This window comes from Phalacrocorax carbo, chromosome 23 (genome assembly GCF_963921805.1).
Source record: "Phalacrocorax carbo chromosome 23, bPhaCar2.1, whole genome shotgun sequence".
Taxonomy (NCBI): domain Eukaryota; kingdom Metazoa; phylum Chordata; class Aves; order Suliformes; family Phalacrocoracidae; genus Phalacrocorax; species Phalacrocorax carbo.
The window spans coordinates 4,092,186-4,109,916 of NC_087535.1; positions in this window are offsets into that span (position 1 = coordinate 4,092,186).

The following is a 17,731-nucleotide window of genomic DNA, read 5'->3' on the forward strand; positions in this document are numbered from 1 at the left end:
AGAAGGGGAAAGAGGGATGTGAAGGAAAAACTTGGTGCCTACTGTATCTCGGCAGGGAAAAAGAGGGACCTTCAAAATAAGAGGGTTGGACTGGCAAAGTGGAGATGATGTTTGAGTATATAAACCATACGAGTGTCTGGTGAGCAGCTCCAGGGCTGCGTGGGGCTCCATGTCACTGAGTCGTGGGGTGCGTGCAGGGCCGTCGGTGTGAACGATGAAAAAAAATCACACGAAGGAGCCCTGAGGAGGGGAGGGAGTGGGCAGGACTGGGGATAAAGTTAATGGTCTGTGTGGAGATAAGAGAGAAGAATGGGGGGGGGGGGGGCAGAGGGCAAGAAAGAGGGAGAGAAATAGGCTGAAGGGAAGAGACTCCAGATTTGCTTTGACTGGAAATATTGCCTGGATGGTTGCAGAGCCTGTGGACTAAAGCAGCCCCCGCCGGTGCTCTGGAGAGTGTTTTGGGCCTGCCGCCTCCTCCGGCTGCGTGGCACAGAGGGACCCCCGCAGCCCCTGCCCTCCCCCAGAGATAAGAGCGGGAGGAGCGGGCTGGGGGCGTGCGGGGGGACCCTGCTCCAGCGCCTGGGATCGCTCAGCTGCAGGGAGACAGAGGGCTGAGCCCAGCCCTGCGCCCAGCCAGGGACCCTTAGCCTCCACCATCTGGGTCAGAAGTGGGTGGGATGACTTCTTGGAAATGCAGTTTTAGGAGGTTTTGCTTTCCTTAGCACAAAACTTTTGCTGTTCCCCTCTTCCCCAGCTCATCCAGGGAAATGCAGCAGCTCCTGCCCTTCGGGGGCTGCTCCGTGCCCTTTGGCAGGGCTGCAACTGCGGGAGGGGGGCCCCAAAGCAGCCTTTGGAAAGCTGGACCTCCAGCTCTGCTTGCCAGGGTGCAAAGGTATGGCAGACCCTTTCCCTGGGACAATGACAGGGGAAGCAGAGCACATCTGTGGCACTGGGTGAAAAGTGGCTGGGTCTCTTCCCAGTGACATAGTGGAAAGCAAGCAGGGGACAGGCAGCAGCCGTGGGGAGCGGGGTGCTGCCTGCCCACAGTGGGTCCCAGTTTCCTGCACCTAAGCGAGCTGCATAATTGGCCTGGCTTTTTCTCTTCCTTTCTTGCTCTCCCTGAGGTTCCCATGACCCGTGGTCCTGCTTTTAGCAGGGGCTGGAGCATGGGGAGAGGCAGCTGCTCCGCTTTCCCATGCACAATAAAATGCCACCTTAGAGCAAAGGGATTTGCAGCTGGTAAGAAAGTTGTCACCACCATGGTATGCCTGCTGCCCCTGCCTGGGAGGAAGGCAGAGATGTCACTGCAGAGAGTGGAAGTGGGAGCGGTTTGGTCAGGAAGTGAAACAGTGAAATTTCAGAAACCGCTGTGAAAAGGCAGATATTCCCCAGGCACCCACAGCCGCTCAGTGGTGCTTAATGCATCCTCCCACAGGACAGTGTTTGGTCTGCCCGGCCTCTGCCTGCTGCCACTGGTCCGGCTGCACCCGGGACAGCAGAACCTCCACATCCTCACTCCCCTCGCCAACATCTGTGGATGCAGCACGGAGGTGAACCCTGGCCTCTTCAGGAAGGTGATCGGGGGTCTTTTAAAGCCAGGAGCCTGTCCTCCTCCCGAGCAAACAAGAAGACAAACACAGCGGAGGCGCGCCTGAAAGCCAGAGTCTTTTTTCATTTTCCCCGCATCCCTGATCCCAACCTTAATCCCTGCTCTGAATCCTGTCAGCCCGGCTGTTCTAGCACTGACATTGCTGCAGGCATCTTCTCCGCTGCCTTCCCTCAGATCTGCCTCCTCCTGGGACGTCTAAAGAGGACTCTGAGATTTCTGTGTTACTGGATGATTCACTCCGTGCCCTCCAGCAAAGCGCCGGGGCTCCCCGGGGGAAGACGGGGGGTTGCGATGCCGATGCCGTGCCGGCGGATGCTCCAGTGCGGCAGCCGGGGCTCGGGGCCGCTGTGCAGCGGCTGCAGGCTCTGGTCATCTCGTGGGGGTCATCCAAAAGCAAGACCAAAGTGGGGGCAGGGAAAGGGGTGCTGCTGCCTTTTGCTAGTGCTGGCACTGGTGCCTGGTGGCGGAGATGAAACCATCACCCCAGGACTGCGTGTACCAATTTTGCTGTCGGGTCGTTACAATAATGATGATGCGCTGGAGTGTTTTGCCCAACGCGCCATCGATTGGAGGCTGTAAATGCTCAGTGATAGACACATCACCAGGCCATGGGCTTCCGTGGGAGAGCGGCTCTGGAGGAGCCTGCCCGCATCTGCCCTCGCCCACCCATGCAGCCGGCCTCGGCGTGAGCAAGCCCACTGCCTGGCTGGGCTGGCAATAACCTACAGGAGAGCGAAGGGGTTTCTCTGGGGTGGGTCTCCCAGCCCTGTGTTCAGAGGGCCAGGTGCCACCAGCCCTCACCTCTATTTGTGTGACACTGGGAGCATCTGCTCCCAGTGATGGTGCGGAGACCTGGGCATCTTACTTTAACCCTCTGAGGTGGGGGAAGGAAATAAAGAAGTCTGTAGGCTGAAATCATCTTGCTTGGCTACATCCAGTTGCAGCAACAGCACAAGGCCTGGATTGCTGCAGGGTTTGGGGGTTTCTGCCTCTCTACCTATGGAGCTCAGGTGGCACCGAATTCTGGATCCAAACGCCTCCGGGTGGGTGGAAAACCAAGGTTGTTCCATGACCGCGAGTCACAGGCTCCCCGTTCAGGCAGGTTTCCTCAATAAAAAACAGCCAGGCTGAACTACAAGTTCCCCAGCAGGCATTCCCTTTGCCGTTGGAGGGATGATGATTTCTCATGCCCACCCTCAGGCTTTGCAGCCCCTTCCCCACTCCCCCATCAGCTCCCAGAGGGGAAGCGGTGGGGTAGGACCGAGACCGGCAGCCTCTGGGACCCCAGGTGTTGTACCCCAGGGTACCCCGACATAAGCCCTTTGTGCATCGCAGTAAGGAAAGGAGCGGTGTCTTAAGGACCTTCAAGCTGGAAAAAAAGTTATAGGTTCTGCCCCACCACTGACACCTGGAGCAGCCTATGGAGAGGGTCTGTCCCCCCCAAACCCACCCAGGGCAGCTGGGAGACCCCCAGGCACTGGCACCCTCTCTCCATACTTTAATCACCGTTGCTGCATCTGAGCGGGTGTCAGTGCAGTGGCATAAAGCTTTTACTGTGTTTTATGTGGGCACTTGGAATACAGGCTGCAGGTGGTTTTTTTCCCTTTTATTCTGTATGTGGGGACTTTAATAGTACATGTTTGGATTTTATTATCCTGCGTACGTGGGTTTTATGACAGGAAAGGTGGGCATTTTAATGAACTGCTCAAGACACAGGAACAAGAATGGAAAGACATTTTCAATGGCCCTTTAATAAATAACAAAGATCCCATCCATTTAAATGTTGTAAGCAATAAAAAATATGTATGTGTTGTTGAACATACATAGTTCTTGTGAAGCTAAAATCCTTTATTAATGTAAGAAGCTAACTGCACCCACTACACAGATAAGAATAGATTTGCTTTTGGGGTTGCCAATGCACGATGCCAGAGGCTCTGAGGTCTTCTGCACACCCGGGGCAGGACAGACCAGTGCCAGGGTCAGTCCCTCATCACTGAACAGAGGCATTGCAGGGGCTGCCTTTGCCCCCCGCTCTCTTGGGAGCAGCCCAGCAGCGTGGTGTGGCTGGAGAGGTTCATCTCTGAGCACCGCTGCGCCGTACGGCAAACCCCGGGACATGAAGAGGAAAAGAACTGTCTATCCAGGACCATAAAGGCATTTTTCTCCCCTGGGAAATTCCCCTTGCTGCCCCGCTCCAGCCCTGCCCGCTGCTCTTCCCTTCTCCCCGCGGGCAGGGGGGTGGGCGAGGGCAGAGCATCCCGGCCGGCGGGGGGGCACAGGGCGAGGGCTGCCCCGGGGACGCTCTGCGAGGTGCCCGGCTGGAGCCAAGGCGGTTGCATCGCCGAGCACGCCCCGTGCCAGATTCGAGTGCTGTCTTTTGGCTTAAGTTCTCCTGGGTTTTGAACACCCACAGATGAACGTAAAGTGGTTCTACAAACCCGGCCGAATCCTGCAGGAACCCGACGCAGGGCAGGGGGGAGGGCTGGATTCCTGCAAGAGCCTGAAAATATCTTTCTTTTCTGAAATGTTTGTATAGCATGACTTGGCCGATTTACCTCATAATATCTCACGTTGGCCTAAAGCCGAGGGCATTAGCAAAACTGTGAGCCAGATAAATGATTCTAGTGCTTTTTCTTCTCTGTATCTGTTGTTAAAATAAAAAAGGGCCTTTTCCATCCAACTGCCCTCCCATTAACCCGAGCAGTGCCGGGCCGGGCAGCAGGACCGTGGGCAGCGAGGAGGTGGAGGGGGGTGCGGAGGCGAACGCAGCCAGCAGGAGCAGGGGCCGGGTGTTTGCAGCGCCAGGAGTGGAAAAAGCCATGGAGAGCCTTTATGCTTCCTGGCACAGTCCAGCGTCGCTGCAGAGGTGGGGGCTGGAAGCCCGGAGATGCGAGGTCTGCGGGTAGAAACATCACCTGGAAGGAGGTGGTTTGATGTGCCCGTGCAATTGCGTTAGACACGGTGCCCAGCTGATGGATGTCTTCTCCAGAGGCTGCAGACTCTCTCCAGATGCCATCTAGGTGGTCCTCGGGATGGCATCTGCACCAGTGTTCAACGCAGGGGCAAGAGGATTTGGAGTTCATCACCTCCTGGCTGATGTGACTCACAGCAGGAGGTGACACAGGTCAAGAGGTGGCACATCCTGTGTTGGCCAGGAGAGTCACCCGGGGCCACAGGAGCTGATGGGGGAAACATCCACATCTCCGTTGCGTAGCACAAACCCCCTCTCGCCGGGAGAGGTGTAATAAGGCACATTGAAACCACCAATGATGCTGTGCAGCAAAGGTTCGGTTTACGGAGGCAAAGGGGCTTTAATATGAAATAACCCCAATTAACCTGCGACAAATTCCCAGCTCTTATTTTTTGATGCTTGCGGGGAGAGGAGCAGGACCTGGAGGCCTGAGGAGCGGGTTTGGGCTGCTTGTGGAAGGCTGTAAAAATTGCTGGGGTGGGAGACGGGTCAGGGGAACCAGTGGGGTCCATCTTCCCCCAATCTCCAGCTCAAGTCCTGCAACAAGAGCTCACTGTGACCTGAAGCTAGAAGATACTGATTTTACTCAGTCAAACTGCTTTAAAAAAGGACAACTCCATCAACACTCGGCTTTTGGTTCAGACTTGGAGCTGGGGTGTTTTTGCTGGGACATGGCAGCTCCAATCTGGGCAGCAGCTTGCTTTTCAGCATTTAGGTGAATTTGAGCACATTTTTGACAACAGTCTCGATGCTGGGACCCCACCTCCGAGACCCGGAGGATGCTGGTGCAGCTGGTGAAATGCCAGTCTCACACCAAACCAGTTGCTACTGGGTATCACTGGAGCAGATGTAGGAGCCGGTGAAGCAAAGCGCTGTGCAAATGCCTGTGTGTGTTGCGCACAGGGCTGGGGGAGCAGAGGATCATCTTCTCCCTTTCAGGCACTCTGGGATTATTACGCACAAAACCTCCAGAGAAATGGTTTTCATACGTTTTAAAAAGTGATCGGCCGTATGAGGAGGTGTGTTTGCTAAATTTAATTGAGGTAATTCAAACACAGTGAAGGCTTTGGGATTCTGGTTGTAGAGATTAGGTATCGTAGCTAACATCGTGTACATGCCGTGATTACACACTAAGTAATGGGACCTGGACCCCGTCGAAGGCAGGCGGAGCGATGGGTCAGTGGGTCTCGTATCAGGAGGTCTGTGCGAGGGAGATACGATACTTGGTGCTCTTTCAGGACAAAGGGGCACATTCAGCCCTGGCGCAGCTCTCCCAAAGCCCGCGACAGCGCAGCGGCCAGGGATGTTGGTAATCGGTGCCAACCGGGCTCTTACACCCACCCAACCACTGCCACATCTACGCTCGGGTACCTGATTTGGCCTCTCGCAATTATGCCGCTATTAATTGCCAGCTTCCTCGGCGATGGGATCGGTTGGGCTCTGGAGTGAGCCCAAATGCCAGATCAGGATGGGCCAAGCTCCCTGGCACACCCCGTTTGGACCGGGCTAGGTGCGCACCTCCCCGAACGTTGGTGACCTCATGCCGCAGACATGGATGAGGTCACTCAGATAATTGCTCTTCCAAAACGATGTATCTTGCGGGAAGAGGATGTTATGAAGCCGGAGAACTTGCTAGGGCAAAAAAATACATTGCACGCCCCTGGCCGAGAGCGCTCTGAGGGGAAACTCATCAGCAGAGCGTGCCAAGACCTCCGAACAATAGACTGCAGGCTCCGGGGGCATGGCAGGAGAAGAGACACCGGCGGGCGAGATGCGGCGCTGGGGGAAGCCAGGGGGATAATTGCAGGAGGAAGGCGTGCGGTACCTGGCGGGAAGGGAGAGGGGCCTTGCAGGGACCTGCCCTCCCCAGGGCACGCGCGGCGGGCGGGCAGAGCTGGGTCTGCGCGCCGAGCTCTCCCCGACGCCAATCCGGGCTGTGCAGCGCGCCGCAAGTGCTTTTCTTTGGGGAAAGAAGCTCATCTGAGATCTTCTCCCTCGCCTGCCGGGCTGCCTCCTTCTCCCCACCTGCTCCTTCTCCCCTGGTTAAAACTCTGCTTCTGCTGCTCCAGGACAGGTCCGTGCAGATGCCTGGGGGTGCGCGGGGTGCGTGAAACCTCTGCAGCACCGTGCCTCAGTTTCCTTACCTGCAAAACAGCAGGAGCGGTGCTCTATAACCCTTGCAAAGCACTCAGGGAGCCTTGCTTGCAAAAAATGTCCTAGTTATCGCTCATCTAACTCCCCCTTCCCTTGCCAGAGAAAACGCCAGTGTTTTATCCTCTGGTATAAAGCTGCTGCAGCCTGAGAGACGCGGGCTCCGCTCTTCTCGCAGACCTCACTCAGGGTGGTGTTCCTCCACCAGCCTGTTTTAGCTGTTTCTTCTCCCTGCAGCCCCATGACAGGTAGTTGAAAAGAAGCTGAGAATAGTCGTATCAAACCTCCGCCGTTATTGGGACAAGCCAGACTTCAAGGAGACTGAATATGAACGAGTTTCACCGGAAAACAAACAGAAATGCTTTTGTCACTGCTCCAGCGAAAAAAAAAGTGTGTGGGGGGGAAGTAGCCACTCTATGGAAAAAATCAACTCTTTCCTGAATAAAGCAGAAAAAAATGCTGCTGTATTGAGCTGTGACATATGGTTACACAAATAGAAACCACAGAGGGGAAAATCATGTTTTCTCTTTCATTATTTATCACTCTCTAACTGTCTCCAGCTGGGTGAGTAAACAGCCTCATTGGGCTGTAATGAGAACAGCCTGCTGCCACTGTGCTCCGGGCTGCCGGAGCCCGATGGTGCGCGGCGCGCGTGCGAGCCGGTGTGCGACGTGCCAGCCGCTGCCTTGCAAAGGAGGCCGGCCTCCGGCTCGCCCCGCTGCCCCTCGGTCCTCGTGGCCTCGCCAGCCAGCACCGGGGGTCCGGCGGGATGCGGACACGTGGCCCCGGCACCCGCAGCATCCTCCCCTCCGCAAGCGCTAACTAGGTGCAGGCTCAGCGTTAAATTAAGCGGGCTGCTCCCGGTTATTGTTGAGGGGAATTATGTGCCCAATTTCCCCCCTGAGCCGCGTTGCAAATTGACTCCTAAGTGTCCCGTGAAATGGCTGCATAATTTGCACATTTAGAAGCGGCAGCAGGAACGCGTCTGAGAGCCGAGTGCTTTGCTTTGCATCCTTCTCCACCTCTCTCAGTTTTTAGCCGGTTTTATTGCCAGCCTTCGCCCACCCCATGGCTCTCACAGGGTTTAATCGCAGGGTCTGGGGGCTCTGCTGCTCTCTGAATGCATCTTCCCCCCCGTCCCATCTTGAATGGCTCCCAAAAGTGAAGTTTTGTGGCTCTCGCCTCTCTGGGGACCTTCACAGACCCCGAGCCCTGATCCGTCCCCGGGAGCCCCGGCGAGGAGCCTCTGCGGATGCACGGCAGCTGGCCCCACCTCCCGAATCCCACTCCATTTTCCCATTTGCTTTACTGGGGGGTGGGATCAGACTTTAAGATTCAGATCCCCCTGATTAGGGCAGGCTTTGGATTAGGCTCTGAATTAGGTCAGGGTATGGGATGTTTCAGCCTCTCAGTTGCTTTCGTGTTTCCCTCCTGCGGCTTTCCTGGGGCATGGATGACCTCCAGCCTCCCCGGCCAACACGCGGCTCGTGCACATGAACCAAAGGGTGACCGATACACACGCCATGGGCACAACCACCACGGCCCAGCTTCAAGCAGCCCCTCTCCGTCCCTGGACCTTGCACCCAGCACCCAGCGCAGGACCCTCGGGAAGGCGCAGCCGTACCGGGCACCACGTAACACCAAGGCACCGCATCCTTCTGAGCCTTTCGGGGGAGAAAGGTCTTAGCTAAGAGCTAGAAAGACCTTGAGCATCAACAGCAGTGACGAGTGATTTCCCATGAAGATTAACCCATTTCTCAAGTCAGGAACGGCAGCCATCCCCTCTGCGCCAAGTGGCGTTTTGAGCAGATCTGAGGCCTTCCAACAAATGAAAAACTATTAGTAAACGGAAGCATTTTTAATGAAAACTGACCCAATTTTGAATGCCACTTCTCCTCCCACTTCAGGAATAGTCTGTGCCAGAGTTTGCGTGAAATTAGGTCATTGTTGAACAAAGGTCACCAAAGAACGTGAAAAGCTTTTCAGTGGGAAACCCCAGTTTTTATGGCTTTTTGTGGAAATCCCCTCCCAAATAAAGTTACAAATAGAGTGACAAAAAAGTTCATGGAGCCAATCACCCCGGTATTTACCCAGTATGCCCAGTTGGGTACTGTTAAAAATCCAGCCTGAACCAACTGCAGATTTCACCCCTTCTGAACTTGCAGTGAGTTTGGGGAAGAAAAAGTAAAGAACCTGGTGAGAACCTGACTTTTTTTCCTCCTAAACCTTTTCATCCTTCAAACCTGGCCATTGCTGCCCTCCTGCAAGGTGGGGATTTGGGTATATATCCTGAGAGACCCGGGGGCTCAGGGGTGTGGCAGAGCGAGGTGTCCAGCATGGGCAGGGAGGGCTTGGCTGCGCCTCTGATTCAGCCCAGCACAGAAGCACATATTCCCATCCCATTGACTTAGCACTTAAACACCCGCCTTGCTGAATCAAAGCCCTCTTACAGTAAATACTCACTTAGCTTTCACAATCGCCATCTGATGATCTAATCCCAGCCCATTTCCCTGGGCAGGGATTGCAGAGGCAGCTCCTTTCTGCAGAAAACCAGTATGGATGAGCGCCAGATTGGGAATCATTGGGAAACATTTACAAATAAGTAAATAAAAGAGAAAGCTTGGGGTTAGGCTTGCTCAGGAAAGTTTTCCAAAGTGCAGAGGGTAGTTGAGGGGGGCTCCTGTAGGATTAGGGCCCCCAGTGCCCATTCAGGCACAGACAAGGTGTGTGCAAATGGATCAGCAGCCTGAGAAACTTCTGTCTTTGGTTTTAGGAAGGAGCTGGGGGACAAGGAGGCCTGATCCTGCGACAGAGGCGGCTCTGAGCCATTGTTTGACTTGATTTTTAAAGGCTCTGTGCCTGTGTGCGCACACACACATATATACATATCTGCAAATGCAAAACTTGGTGCGTATTTTCCCCTTACCCTTTAAAAGAAGTTTGGTCTCAATTGCATCTGGTTTGGGCGGTTGCTCAAGGTGCTGGTGGCAACTTCCCCATCTGGTCTTTCAGGACCAGCTCAGTCCTGCCACTGCCCATCCCTGGTCCCACAAGTGCCGAATTCAAAGCCCTTCTGCCACCCCATCCCCACCTGTGGCACCTCTGCGGGGCCTGGCAGCTGGCCCGAGGGCATGGTGAGCACAGCCACGGCTGCGGAGGGCTCGTGGCACGTGTCCCTGTTGTCCCCGAGCTCACGGGAGCTGCTCTGTGGCCCCGGCCAGGACCTCGGGCTGGTGTCGGAGCCGGGGATGCTGCAGCACCATTACACGGGAGCGAGGCGGGACAGGAGCCCTCGGTGGGGGAAGTGGCACGAGAAGCCGAACTCCGGCCCCAAACAAAGTGCTTTTGTGCTCCCGCCGGAGGGTGAGCAGGGACGGCTTCCTGCCGCCCTGCTTTTGGGGGCTGCGGCCCTCTTCTTCCATGTCCCACTGCTGGAGCGTTAAAACAGGCCAGATCCTGACCTCCACAGCCTGCCTCCAGACCCACATTTCCAGCCGAGCGCATCGCAACCTCGGCACCGGCAGCTTCGCTGCCTTTCCCTCTCCTCCTCCTCCTCCCGGCCATGCCGTTAGCATCGTCCCCGTGTAAATTTTAATGAATCGTCATCAGACCAACATAATCACCAGTCAGCAAAACTTAATTTTACAAAAAGACAAAAAGAAGCTTCGCTCTAATTGATGGAAAATTGGTCGTTTCTTGTCAGGTTATTGTTCATTTCCCACCCGCTAACGACTCTGCTCCTGCCAGCCGTGCCCCGGCCGGGGCCTGGCGAGCAGCACGGCCGCCCTGCGGAGCAGCCCCGGCAGCTCTCGCCCTAAGCGGAGCCGTTGCAAAACCCGAGATGAAGAGGAAGATTTTCATTAATAAACTTCCAAAAGGCAATGCAATGGAAACTTTAAAAAGGAGTGAGGAAGAGAGCTGATGCCCTGCCCGGTAGCCCTAGGGAGAGTGGCGGGAGCGATGGGAAGCACTTGGCTGTTTTCATCACAGCACACAAGCGAGCAAACAGCGTCGATAAGAGAGAGCCAATTGCATTTTTGGATGCCTTTCTGTTTTAATCACCCAAGATGAGAGCCGGGTAAACAAGGCTGGAGCCCTGGTGCAAATCTGACAGAGCTTTGCTGAATTTGTGGCCTCATCAGAACTGGCTTTTAATGGGTCTTGAACCACATGCTGTCCCTTTATCGCAATGTTCTCTATGATGGGGAAAAAAAGATGGATAATTTTCTTTTCCTTCAAATATTGGCAGCCCAAAGGAAAACAGACCTGCCTCGCGCTATCCCAACCACTGTTATTTACAGATCCTATTGCAGCAGTGCCCAGGGACCCTGGTCTGGTCCCGTCTTGTTCGGTATCATCTAAACACACCTATAGAGTATGCGGAGTGGCGTCCCTGGTGCGAGGCAGGCCCTGGTCTCCCCGTGCCGCTCCACGGGCTTGGTCTACACAGGCTATTACGGTAATTTGATAAGCCAGTTCTTCGTGATATGAATCTTCGCCTTCGTTAAAAGGAGGAAAAAAAAAAACCCATTGCATTTTGATGGCTCACAGGGACAGTTCATTAAGCAATCAACTCTTTTAATGAAATATTTCTTTGTTAAAATATTCATTGATCTGCCGCGGTTTTGCATGGAGAAAGGGAAGGACCGTGTCCCAAATGCTTTTCTGTTGAGTCTTCCCAAGCACGCACTTAAAACTGCAGGTTGTGCCCCGGCATTGCAAACGCGGTAATTCACACATCAGCCCTTGGCAGACACCCTTCGGGGAGCCCGGCCGAGGCCCTGGGCTGGAACACCGATCTAGCGCTTTCTAGACATCTCCCCCCCACCTTTATCACCTTGTTGTGCCTAACGATGGCCGAGGTTTTACACACCGCGTCTGGGTCTTCTCTGGGGGGAGCGCCGGGGGGGTGTCGGGGCCAGCGCTGGGCCAGCTCGGGCAGAGCAGCTTGTGCTGCGGTGGCCGGGTGCCACGCGGGGACATCGCGGCAGAGGCGGGCGAAAGTTGGGCCAAGAGCAAGCAGAAATGGGCAACCGCGGAGCGGGCAGAGCTGGCGGCGGTGGGCAATGTGGGAAGAGGAGGGTCCCAGAGGGAGGCACTGGTTGTCCCGGCTGGGTGTAGGGGGGCAGGGTACCCCTTTGCACCCGTGGGGCAGCACAGCGAAAGTCGTTTTACATCCCGCGGGGATTTGGCCAGATTCTCTGGCCCCAGTGTAAGAGCAAGGAGGAGGGAGCTCAGACAGCCAGGATGGAGAGCACTGGCAGAAGAAGAAAGAGAGGAGGGAAAAAAAAATATATCAAAGAGTGAGAAATGAACAACTGCAGACAAAGCGCTGAATCTGGCCTCCCCCCCTCCTTTCTCAAACCTTACACCATGAGTAATCCCCGCCGCTCGGCACCGTGACGACTCAGACAAGTAGTCACCGCGTGCGGGTGAGCATCTCCCTGAAGGAAACAATGCAGACAAACACGGTGAGTGGTGAATGCAGACGTCCTGCTCTGGATGACTAACGTTATTTGAAAAGCAGATAAATGAAAAAAAAGAGAAGAGAGGGAAGAAAAAAAAAATCCCAAACCACGGCACATGCCGGTGGAGAGAGAGAAGCCAGGTGTCCTGTGTCTCGGTGTGCTGGTGGCAGGGCACGGCACGGCAAGGCACGGCACGTCGGCTTCCGAGCAGGGGGTACGGCTCCATCGGGGATGCCACGGTGCCCTGCAGCAGGGCGATCTGCAGCCCCTCCGCTCGCAGGCTCCTTCTCCTCATGCACTGACGCTTTGCAGGCACGGAGGAAAATTGGTCACTGTCTGGAGACCCCCCACGCCACATCCTTCTGCTCTGTGTGTGGGGGAGCAGCACACCCAGGCACCGGTGTTTTTTGCCTCTCCAGTGTCTCTCCCTTAACTGGTAGCTTCAGCTCACTAAAACCCAGCTGAGCCCGGTCTGTCTGACCCTCCTCTGTCTATGCAAGTAGGGGAAACTGAGGCACGGCACAGCTGCAAGCCAGAGGGGCTGCGGAGCCCCTGCCTGGGCTCTGAGGCTGTGCCTGGGAAGCTGCACCCCCTGCAACATTTCCTCCCACGTCCCCTCTGTGCGCGCAGCGCCAGAGCGCAGCCGCCAGCCCCCGCAGGTTTCAGGATCCCCCCTCTCCGGGGGGCTGCTCGCCTGGGGAGACGGCGCGGGGCTTTCTGGCTGAGGGCAGCGGGGGCATGCCGGCCGGGGCAGGAGGGCGCGATGCCGGACCCCGGGGCAGACAGCAGCCTGTCGCTTTAAAAGGGAGCCAGGAGCCTCTCATCACTTACAGTAACTCGGTGCATCATTTCTTTGCCTTACGCAAGAGGCGAGCGGGGTCCAAGAGCTCGGCGTCGGCCGCGGCCCCGCCAGCACGTCCGGGCAAAGCCGGATTCCTCTGGGCGCTCGACGGCCTGCGAGCGTGGGTTGAGCGGGGCGTGCGGCCGTGCCGGCACCCTCCCTCGAGAGCTCTGGGGGTCTCCTTGGGACCCCTGGCTTCGCCAGCCCTGTGCTGGCTGTGGGTGCAGCTCCCAGAGCGGTGGGTTCATCCCGGGGAGGGCTGATCCTGCACCCCCCTCCGCTCTCCCGCTGCTCAGCGCGTCCTGCGGTGATGCCCGGGAGGGCAGCTGGGTGCAAACGCTGCCAAGATGAACCCCAGGGTGGCTCAGCCCCGGACCCCGGGGGAGGCGAGGGAGCGGGGTGGAGGGCTGGGCTCCGGGCGCTACCAGGCACCGCAGCTTCACAAGGCGCCGCAAGAACTGCACAAAAATGGCTGGTGTATTTTGGGTGGAAAAAGCTTTTCTGCTCGTCTGTTGAAATTTGCACCTTGCAGTGGATGGGAATTTGGGGCTTAACTGTGTCAACGCACAGCTCCCTCCCCAAAATGCTACTGCGGAAAAGAAAAAGTAACTTTCCTCCCTTGCTCTCTCTATTTTCCCATTCCCAATTTTCTTCTTCCTTTTCTTTCCATCTGTTTTTTTTTCTTTATTTTCCCTTGAAAGAAGGAGGGAGGGCATCCGAGACAAGGCAGGAAGCAGAGGAGTTCAGGGGACTTGTTCACATCAGCAAATACAGACTGTTCAAGCAAGCATCTCTAGAAAAGTCAGGTTTTCTTCTTGAAGTTACTCATCCCATAGAAGAAAAAAATAGACAACAAATGAGACGTTCTCCACCATCCATTTGCCAGAAATGGCCAGGCCATAACCTGTGGCAAACAGGCTTTGGATCTGGCTCGGAGAGGACTTTCCTGGAAGGATGAGGATGCTGCCCGGTTCGGAGCTGCTTTGCCTTGAGTGGGATTTAGGACAAACCCAAACTAACCTTTTCCATGGAAGATTTCAGCTTTCTGTCAACCTTACGGCAAACTGAGAATTTTTCCATTCCAGGTAACCGCGGGATCGAAAACTTTTGGTTGGAAATTTTAACTTTTTAAAGGTTTTCAGTATTCTGGTTAGAAGAGCAAACAATTTGTGGAAAAGATAAAAGGGAAAAAAACAACTTTGCCAGGAAAAACTGTTTCCCACAGATAAGATTCTGGGGACTGTTTGCAGAGGCATAAGAGAGCGAGGATGAGCATCATGCTCGGAAGAGCTGGAATGTATCATTTTCCTAGAAGAGACGAAGGACACTACGTTTGGGGCCCGTCACTTACCCGCCACTAACTCCCGGTCCTCCAGCCGCGTGTCTCAGTGCTTTATAACCAGACATTATGCAAAATGTTTAATCCAAGAGCTATAAATCCTGCTGCCTCTGTTATACCCTTTTGGAGGTGACACATGCCCAAAGCTTTGCCTGTTGCAGAAAAGGAAGTTTTCCCCTTCGCTTTTTTCCCCCTCTCTCTCTCTTTTGGGAGCTTAGCGGTGTAGCACGAGCACCGGCGGTCTCTCTCGCTGCCTCCCTCCTGGGAATCTCCCAGCCGCCCCGCAGCATCCCTGCCGTCCCCGCGGCCGTCGGATTTCCAGCTGTGGTAGGAGCGAAGTGGTCTCACGGAGCAGGGACCAAACCCTTGCGTGCAAGTTGTCGTACGAAACCCTGCCCAAAGCCCCAGTCAAGCCATGTCTCCTCACCCAGATTCCTGCTTGCTCCTATTTTTTTTTCCTGGCTGACACAGATGAACAAAAAAGGATCTTTGGGCCACGCTCAATGCACAAACTCCCCTTGGCGGAAGGCTGCCCATGTCTTTTTGTGCAAATCCTTCCCGCTCAGATGCTATTTGATGTCTTCAAAGGGGCTATTCTTATGCTGAGAAAAGAGGGCAAGCGCAGGTTTGATGAGGCTCGTCACTCAAAGCTATTTTTCACTCAGAAAAGTGCCAGTTTGGGATTTAGAAAATGTATTCTGTTCTTCATAAGCTCATATTTGTGTGGGTAACTCCTAAAGTCAGAACACTGGGTATTAGGGTACAAATCTGGGGAGGCGAATGGGAAAACAGCTTTTTATGTATCCGGGAGGGAAAGAAAACTTCTTGAACCCACAAAAATGCTTGAAGAGAATCATCTCAGCCGAGCCAGGGGCAGGCAGCGACTTGCGGTGCCTCCGTTTGGCTGCTGCGGGTCAAGGCTACCTCTGGCAGCAACGGTGGGGCAGGGGAGGCGTCGATTCTCTGCGGGGCTGCCCCTCTGCGTGTGGGGAGCAAACTCACCGCAACGGCCTCAGAGCTACCCAACCTTCACGGGTTTGCAACGTGCCAGGAGGGATCCGGTCTGAGCCGGGGAGAATCGAAGCCGCCCCACTTCCCATGTAGTACCTGGCCCTGATACGGGTTGGGGGTGTCCCATATCTCCAAACCCTGAGCCCTTTCCCCCCCTTCTAACACCTTCTTTTAAATTTCCCTTTTGAGCAAATAAATAGCTAAATAAAGGAGAAAATGCCCTCGCAACGGCGGCCGTGGGGTCCCGGGGGGTGACGGGCCTGGTCCCGGGAGGCTCAGGCGGTCCCCGGGGGAGCTCCCGTTGACGATGCTCAGCCAAGCCCCGGCTGCAGATCCAAGGGCCGCCCGGTCGCCTTCCTGCGGCCCATCGGCCGCGGCTGCCGGCGGAGGCTGGCGCACGGCCGGGAGGCGAGGGCTTGTGCCATGCCGTGGAAGCCCGGCTCGCGTTGGCGGGGTGCGGAGCATCGTGCTGCCCAACAGCCCGGCTCGCAGAGGGCACCTGCCCGGCCCGGGGGCTGCCTGCACCGCGCCCGACCCTTGCAGGAAATCCCCTGCCTGCGCTGGAGAAAACGCCACCCAACCCAGGGAGCACAGAGGGGCCTGGCTAGAGTTTTTTTTCATCTGGTTTTTCATTGCAAGGGAGAGGGGAAAGCTGTCCCTCCCCGAAGGAAAGCATGCTGGCAAGAAGCGGAGCCCTCCCCTGCCCGCAGCGCTGGGGCTGGTGCACCACGCTTCCGAGAAACGGGTCCTGGGGAGCCTCTTCCAAGAAAGTCGGCTCCTGCCACCGGGACCTGATTCTGCAGAAGCGGCTGTGCAGCAAACCCTCATCGGATGGGAGCCCCAGAGCTGCCTGAAACCAAACCGAGCCCTCTGGAAAATCCCAGGCCTCCAAAAGGGTTGAGTTAAGACCTGGGTTTAAGGCTAGGCGTAGCCTAGGAGCCAGCCCAGCGCTCGCAGTGCCCACAGCCAGCCCTGCCCTCGCCCTTGTCCTGTTTGTCCCCTCAAGGGAAGATTTTTTTGGGCAGCAAAACTGATGGGTTTGCTGGGATCTTTGCCACGGCCACCAGAGCTTGTACCTGGGGGGAAACGAGCTTTTCCATCGCACAGAAATTCGGAATTTTCATTCAAGAGAAGATAATTTATTTAAAAACAGCTTTCCTGTAAAAAAGTGAAATTATAGGAAAAAAAATCCAGGTGGGTTGAAATACTTTTCATTCCAGTTTCTCCTTTTAAAACTATTTTATCTGTCCATAAAATGGAAATAGCAAAAAACCCTACCTTTGACCTAAAAAAAAAAGAACATAGAGTGGTCACACTTTGGTGCTATTGAAACACACTGGCTTCGACACTTTGCAAAAAACTTTATTTCACTCGTTCCACATGAGATTTGGACCATCCGCCCCCAACCCGCGCAGGTGCCTGCGGCAGGCGGGAACTCACTTCCCAAGGGGCTGCTCCAAGCCAGCCTTAGCAGCAAGGCTGGAGCGTCGAGCCCTCCTCTGCAGCCAGCGGCGCCTCCCCGACCTGCTCGGGGGCGGCCCCACTGCCTGGGTGACGGTTTGGGTCCAGCATCTGGGTGATGGTTTGGGTCCAGGACCCTTAACAAAGGTTTGGGGCCTCCATCCAGACGTTTGGGTCCAGCATCTGGGTGATGGTTTGGGTCCAGGACCCTCATGGAGGTTTGGGGCCTCCATTCAGATGTTTGGGTCCAGCATCTGTGTGATGGTTTGGGTCCGGGACCCTTAACAGAGGTTTGGGGCCTCCATCCAGATGTTTGGGTCCGGCATCTGTGTGATGGTTTGGGTCCGGGACCCTTAACAGAGGTTTGGGGCCTCCATCCAGATGTTTGGGTCCAGCATCTGGGTGATGGTTTGGGTCCAGCACCCTCACAGAGGTTTGGGGCCTCCATCCAGATGTTTGGGTCCAGCATCTGGGTGATGGTTTGGGTCCAGGACCCTCACAGAGGTTTGGGGCCTCCATCCAGATGTTTGGGTCCAGCATCTGGGTGACAGTTTGGGTCCAGCACCCTGATGAGGGCTCTGCTCTCCCAAGGGCTCTGCTGGCGGGACGGGATGTCGGGCTGTAACAGTGCCACGGTGGGGGGGGTTGCCACCTCAGATCCTTGCTGTTCCCATCTGTAAAATGGGCTCAGTGGCTTGTGTCCTGTCTCCGCTCTGTGTCTGCCGCAGGGTGAAGGTGTCCCCCTTCATGAGCGCCCCGCAGCCACCCGCTCCCCTGTGCCTCAGTTTCCCTCCCGCGAGCATCCCCAGGGCATCGCGTCGGCCCAGGGAACCAAAGACAGCAGAAAACAATTAGCGCAGGGGTTAATGAGCGAAACGGG